Consider the following 7,794-nt stretch of genomic DNA (forward strand, 5'->3'; position numbering starts at 1 on the left):
TCGGAGATACAGAGGATCCGAGGACCGCTATACTCCAACCAAAAATATTGGTCACCATATTGATGCTGGGCGTGGTGGCATGTGCCTGTAGTCCCAGCTACTTGGGAGGCTGAGCCCCCCGGATCGCTTGAGTCAGGAGTTTTGGGCTGCAGTGCACTATGCGGAGCTAGCATCCGCACTAAGGCCAGCATCAATATGGTGACTCCTGGGGAGCCGGGGGACACCAAGTTGTCTAAGGAAGGGTCTGGAGGCTGCTGCCATCTTAACGCCGGGTCCGAGCTGCTGCAGCCGCCAGCCCAGGGGGCCAGAAGAGCCCTGGACCCGCGTGAGCAAGCGCCGGCCCTTGGGGGGAGGCCCCCAGGAGGGCCCCGAGATGGAGGCAGGGGGCTTGAACCCGCTGCAGGACCCAACGGACCCCATGATGTCGAACAACTTTGACATCCTCATTGAGGTCATGCTGGAGGTGCTCTACAAGAAAGAGGAGGCACAGCATGGCCCCTCCAAGGTGCAGATGGAGACCCCCATGGCGCAGCTGACAGAGGAGATGAGCAAAGAGGCCAAGAAGGAGAGCGGGAGGAGCAACAGGAAGAAGAGGAGCTGGAGCTGGAGCCATGACCACAGACACAGCCGCAGCTGGGACCAGGACAGGGACCGTCGCTGTCGCAGCTGGACCCAGGAGCACTGGAGCTGCCACCGCAACCAGAGCCAGAAATGCCAGCGGGAGGAGCGAGCCTGGCGCTGCTTTGGCCACAGCAAGAGCCTGCTCTACCAGGAGCAGAGCCCCATGCAGGAGCCCCTGGTCAAGCTGAGCCCTGAGGAGTGGGATGCCCGCACCGTCTGCTGCACGCAGGTGGCCACCTGCATCCAGCCCCGTGACCTGAAGAACTTCTTCTTGGCCGTTGGCAAGGTGCGGGACGTCCACATCAACTTGGACCGCAACTCATGGCACTCCAGGGCCATGGCCTATGTCGAGCTCTGCAAGATCCAGTCAATGCCCTTGGCCATCAGCCTCACCGGCCAGCGGATCCTCGGCATCCCCATCATTGTCCAGGCCTTCCAGGAGGAGAAGAACCGTTGGGCGGCCATGGCCAACAACCTGCAGATGGGCAGCGGGAGGCCCATGTGCCTCTACGTGGGCTCCCTCCACTGCAGCATCACGAAGGAGATGCTGCGCAGCATCTTTGAGCCCTTCAGTGAGATAAACAGCATTGTCCTGATGCGGGACCCTGACATTGGCCAGTCCAAGGGCTACAGCTTCATCATGTTCATGGAGGCCAAGTGCGCCTGGTGGGTGCTGGAGCAGCTCAATGGCTTCAAGCTGGCCAGCTGCCCCATGCGCATGGGGCAGGTGACCGAGGACCTGGATGGCACCACTGACATCACCTTCCCCAAAGGCAGTGAGGAGGTCGAGCTGGTGGGGACCATTGGATGCCTCCAGCTCATGGACAAGCTGGCTGAAGGTTCGGATCTGCAGCTGCCCAGCACAGCACAGGCCACCCTCCAGCTCAACGAGGCCCTGCCCCTGGGCACCCTCAACCCTGTCACCCTCACTGCCCTGATCCTGGCGCTGAACTTGGCCTTACAGACTCTGGCTTCCCAGTGCCTCCAACTCACGGGGCTCTTCACCCCCAAGGCTTTGTATCATGGCCCCGCCCTGCCTGCTGGGGAGGCCCTGCCCCCATTCACCAGGCCCTGCCCCCCAGCAGCCCGCCCCCCACCCCCCCCAGCGCCCTCTCCCCCCTTTCCCACCACTGACTCTAGGTTTTTTTGGGTATTTCTCGTTTCTTCTTTTTTTTTTCTTTTTGTTGTTGTTTTTTGTTTCTTTATTGGAATTGAAATAAAAACCCACAAAAACAGCCCTGGGGGAAAAAAAACATATTTGTAGGTTAAACAACAAAAATTTACTAGCAAATCAACAGTAATGATAGTAGTCCAAAATGGGTAAAATGCAGTAGTGGCTCACCGAACGGCGACCGCTACAGAGCCCGTCCCCAGCAGCGATCTCGACCGCACCAGAGAAGCCCGCCCAGCTGATCCAGAAACCGACACAAAACAAACAAAAACCGTGAGAGGGCACGCACCCGCCTATATGCTGAGCTTTGACGTCACATGACATGGAATGGTCCAATAATTGATCAGGACCCAGCCCTTCAGCTGTGCTCCCTCTCAGCCCACAGACAGTTAACTCTATCCTGGCTGAAACCAGGACAGACGAGCAACACGTGGCTGTAAAGAAGGGCTCAGGATTAGCGTCAAGAGCAAGAATACCTTCTAATCACGCTTTTTAAAGCACAAACAAAATCACAGCTTTGTGGTAACTTTTAGCAGGCACAAGCAGAAGCTCTGCCAATAGGAGGGGTTCCTCCTCTCTTTGCTCCCAAAACTCATTTCTGCATTGGGCTGCTCTTCACAGTTTCTTTTTTTGTGCATAAGACTTCTGTCTCAGTTTAAGGAACTGAATCATGCAACTGACAAGCATTAAAACCTGCTCTTTTTTGGGCTGTTCATGTTCACTTCCAACCAGATGTCCTTGGTGCATGGCTATCTGAATCTTTCTACTAGCAGAAGGCGGGGCTCCTTCAGGTAGATATTAAATGGCGAGAAAGTTGCAATGAAAGTGACTAAGCCTTTTGCTGGTATTGCAAACTTACCTTAGATACCAGTTTAGCAGGTAAGGAGCAGCTCCTCTCCTGCTTGTCATACCCAGTTGGTTAAAGCTCTCACATAGCTCTCTCACAGCTTTCCATTCAAATTCAGACTGGCACCAGAGTACTTTAAAATGTTTGCAAATAGCTCTCATGCTTTACCAACCTCCCTTCTTTCTGCTTGAGCCTGAGGCTGGAACAGGTAATGAGTTTAGATGCTTGCAACAGCTACATCTAAGTTGCGGACTCCCATCTACCTTGTTGTTGCCTGCTTAAAATACTTTATCGTTATAATCTTCTTTTAATAGTCTGCCATCAAACTTGTCAGCTACTCATTTGGGGATAGAGGAAGAGGCAAGAAGTGCTAGCATATTACCTTCATGCACAATAGGATATGTCCAATTTGTGGTTTCTCATCGCTGCTAGAACTGTGAACTGTATATGTGTAAAAAAGGTAATTAAACATCACTACTCCTGATGTGCCTTGTAAGCACTTGCAGACCGGTAATGGCACTATGTGTTGGGGCAGAATGGAAGGTGATCTTCACGAGCTTCCTGGAGCTTGCCTGGCCTTCTCCTGCCTCCAAAGGTGCAGTAGATAGTGGGTTTTCAGAGAAAGAACTGTATTAGCTTTGCAGCTTTGTTTCGGTTATGTAAAGATGCAAGTCTTTTTTCATCCTTGCTTTTGAAAATCTATTCTTAGAAAAGTAAAGAAAATTAAGGGCTGTCTGTTTTATTACACAATGGGCTTTTAAATAACTACCATGGTCATAAGATATTAACATGCTTTGTGAAACTAGACATTTCAAAAGTCATAATGCAGTATGACTTATATACTGACAAGAAAACAAAGCAGTCTTGCCCTAAATTACTAGACATCTCTATTTTGGTATTGATGTAACCCTTGCACTTTGGCTAGGGAATACTGTGGATGCTGAAACAACGGTTCACCATTATTCCTCTTTTTCAGGTTAGAAAGCGAAAGTATAGCAAAGATGCTATTGACCCGCTTGTGTGTTTTTAGAACTGTGTCCAGTGAAATACAAATGAAAGATTATTTTCATAGCTTCCTATATTTCTTGCCAAGTGAGAATCAGCACATTACATTTTAATTTTAGGGAAGATAAAAGGTACAGTTAAGACTAGTGAACTATAACACTCTTCAGAGAGGATAACTGTTTTCATATGTTGGTTCTTTTTGTCTACTCTGACCAGCAGAACAGTGATCAAGAAGAGACTACTTGAGGAAAAGCACTGCAAGCATGAGGGAAGCCTCTCTCTTGTGTGATGGAGGTATGAAGCTGCTTGAAAAAGTATGTGAGGAGAAAAAGTGAGGGAAAATGGAGAGATTCTCAGAGATATGGGTGGATACCAGATGAGATTGTTTGATTTCTAGTAGCAGACACAGTAAAACCCCAGATCAACATTCTAAACCTGTATATTTTGTAGGAATTTTAACTGCAGGAGGCTAGAACAAAAAAGAAAAAAAGCTATCTCTGAGTTTCCAGAACCGAGGGGGGAGCCTTCCTCCACATCACATGGAGGCACAGACTTTCATCATGAATCTTCCCATTCCCTAATTAATCTTCTTGTTGCTTTTCAGTGACAAATGCTCTGACTACTGGAGCTCTTCTGCACTTTTGTTTACAATAAGACTCTTCCTCCTCACTTTTACAAAGGTCTCAGCGTCCACATAGACTGTAAACATCTATCTTGTCTAACTTTTATATCCAATGTAATAGAGAAATCCATATAAGAAAATGCGATCCAAAGCAGAAGGTGCTTTGATACTAGTGACTGCTGCTGCCAAACAGAGATTTTCATAAGACTATAGTATAGAATTCAGCAGGAGGTATATGTTTAGTACTGGTGAAATACTATTCAATACTATACAATCATTATAATTTAAAGAGATTTAGTACTGTAACTCTATGTAAGGTATTGTTTAGTATATATAATCAGCACATAGTACTAGATGTGCCCTCAAATAAAAAAGGGCACTTGAGCCTTCCCTTTTGAAGGATGAAGAAAGCTTATTAGAAGGAAGTAGTATTCATTACTAGAATCAAACAGCCATCAGAATATTTTGCTCAAAAGGAACAGCAAAAAATTAAGCCATTTGTAATGAAAGCTTGCTACTAGGTTTATAGGTGTAGTTTTATTACAGAATCACAGAATTGTCTAGGTTGGAAAAGACCTTGAAGATCATCCAGTCCAACCATTAACCTAAAATTGACAGTTCCCAACTACACCATATCCCTCAGCGCTAAGTCAACCCTACTCTTAAACACCTCCAGGGATGGGGACTCCACCACCTCCCTGGGCAGCCCATTCCAATGCCCAACAACCTGTTCTGTAAAGAAATGCTTCCTAATATCTAGTCTAAACCTTCCCTGGCGCAACTTGAGGCCATTACCTCTTGTCTTATCACTCATTACTTGGTTAAAGAGACTCATCCCCACCTCTCTGCAACCTCCTTTAAGGTAGTTGTAGAGGGCGATGAGGTCTCCCCTCAGCCTCCTCTTCTCCAGACTAAACAACCCCAGTTCCCTCAGCCGCTCCTCGTACAACATGTGCTCCAGACCCTTCACCAGCTTCGTTGCCCTTCTCTGGACACGCTCGAGTAATTCAATGTCCTTTTTGTAGTGAGGGGCCCAAAACTGAACACAGGAATCGAGGTGCGGCCTCACCAGTGCCGAGTACAGGGGTAAGATCCCTTCCCTGTCCCTGCTGGCCACGCTATTTCTGATGCAAGCCAGGATGCCATTGGCCTTCTTGGCCACCTGGGCACACTGCTGGCTCATGTTCAGCCGGCTGTCAATCAACACCCCCAGGTCCCTCTCTGACTGGCAGCTCTCCAGCCACTCCTCCCCAAGCCTGTAGCGCTGCTGGGGGTTGTTGTGGCCCAAGTGCAGCGCCCAGCATTTGACCTTGTTGAAACTCATGCAGTTGGCCTTAGCCCATCGCTCCAGCCTGTCCAGATCTCTCTGCAGAGCCTCCCTACCCTCGAGCAGATCAACACTCCCACCCAGCCTGGTGTCATCTGCAAACTTACTGAGGGTGCACTCAATCCCCTTGTCTAGATCATCAATAAAGATGTTAAACAGGAGTGGCCCCAAAACCGAGCCCTGGGGGACACCACTCGTGACCGGCCGCCAACTGGATTTAACTCCATTCACCACCACTCTTTGGGCCTGGCCATCCATCCAGTTTTTCACCCAGCAAAGCGTGTGCCCATCCAAGCTGCGAGCAGCCAGTTTCACCAGGAGAATGCTGTGGGAAACAGTGTCAAAGGCCTTACTGAAGTCAAGGTAGACAACATCCACAGCCTTTCCCTCATCCAATAAGCAGGTCACCCTGTCGTAAAAGGAGATCAGGTTTGTCAAGCAGGACCTGCCTTTCATAAACCCATGCTGACTGGGCCTGATCATCTGGTTGTCCCGCACGTGTTGTATGATGGTACTCAGGATGAGCTGCTCCATCAGCTTCCCAGGCACCGAAGTCAAGCTGACAGGCCTGTAATTTCCCAGATCATCCTTCCAACCCTTCTTATAGATGGGCATCACATTGGTCAATTTCCAATCTGTCGGGTCCTCCCTGGTCAGCCAGGACTGCTGGTAAATGATGGAAAGTGGTTTGGTGAGCACCCCAGCCAGCTCCTTCAGCACCCTTGGGTGTATCCCATCCAGTCCCATAGACTTGTGTATGTCTATGTGCTGCAGTAGGTCACTGATTATCTCCTCCTGGAATTCAGGGGGGTTGTTCTCCCAGTCTCTGTCCTCTGACTAAGGAGGCTGGATTCCCTCAATACAGCTAGTCTTTCTATTAAATACTGGTTGGTTTTCTCTGTTTGGTTTCTTATATTATAATTCTTTTTGGGTTTCTTATATTATTCTTATTATATTATAATTCTTATTCGGTTTCTCTAAAGAAAAAATAAATTATTCCCATGTCACTTGTCATGATATTTTATTTATTTTTTGAATGCAAAAGAAAAGTAAAAGATCCTCTGTTAGTAAACAAGACATTACAATGGGAAGCTTAAATTAGTCAATTCTCATATTTCAGTAGTGCAAGATCTTTGGAGTGATCTTTCCTGTTGCAAGAATTCACTGTTTTATTGAACAAGATTCAAGTGGCTTGCAAATATCTGGCTTGTAGATGTCTACTTGTACAATTCAGCAACAGCTAAGATTTGTCATTGGGCATAAAAAACATATAAAATAAGAAAAAAATCAGTTCATGAGATGCATTTATAGAAACTTTGACTCAACATGTTCTTAAATTCCAAACCAAATTATGCTTCTTCCAGTCACAACATTGTTGGCAAGTATAAGTTTCCAATGGAAGATTTCTGGGTTTAACATACCATACCTAACGAATGTTATCAAGTTGTACTGGATAAGATTAACAGAAATCAGTTGTCTCCTTTTCTACAGAACTTGGCCTAAAAATTTACAGACCACCCTGTTTCATTGAGGATTAAAAAAACACTGGAAAGATGTAGTTCTGGTAAAAATTAAAACCTCACTGTAGTTTTACATATATTTTGAAAACTGGGGGTATTTAAAGTTAAATATTGAAGCATATGCACTTGTTACCTGATTGTTAGGCAGTAAGATTGCTCCTGAGTGTTTTTTCATACAGTCTCCTAAATGGCTCTTCAGATATACAAACATGAAGATATGAAAATCAATTATACACTGAAGCATCATACTAGACTTAAGTGTCTTGTATGCTGATGGGGTATACAAGCAAAGGGAAGGAATTTTTCTTATATTGCTTTGACTGGGAAAATGAGAAGTCAACTTTGCAGCAGGGAGAGCAGAAAAAGAACAAGTTATGAATAGTTTTCCCTTTCAACCCTATTTTCGATTAGGTCCTTGCTCTTCTACAGAGGTGTGGATCAATTAATGATCCTGGATCCAGATCCAGAAACCTCAGGATATATTTCCAATTTCCCAACTACACTGACTGTGTTAAGCAAGGTAAATTATCTTATTCTGCTGTCAGTGGACTTATTTTAGTGAGTGAAAGCATTTGCAGTAATACTGGATTCCTTCTTCAGTAGCAACTACTGAAAAGAGCTGAATGGAAAATAGATTTCCTTCCTGCAGAAAAAAGTCACATATTTCTGACAGAACAGTTT

At 46.4% G+C, this 7,794-nt stretch overlaps 1 pseudogene; it reads left to right on the forward strand.

The window, feature by feature from the left end:
• The first annotated feature begins 334 nt into the window (after positions 1-334).
• Positions 335-3,669, forward strand: LOC141933707 (putative RNA-binding protein 23 pseudogene; annotated as a pseudogene).
• Positions 3,670-7,794: the final 4,125 nt, after the last annotated feature.

Source organism: Strix aluco, chromosome 1 (assembly GCF_031877795.1).
Source record: "Strix aluco isolate bStrAlu1 chromosome 1, bStrAlu1.hap1, whole genome shotgun sequence".
NCBI lineage: Eukaryota > Metazoa > Chordata > Aves > Strigiformes > Strigidae > Strix > Strix aluco.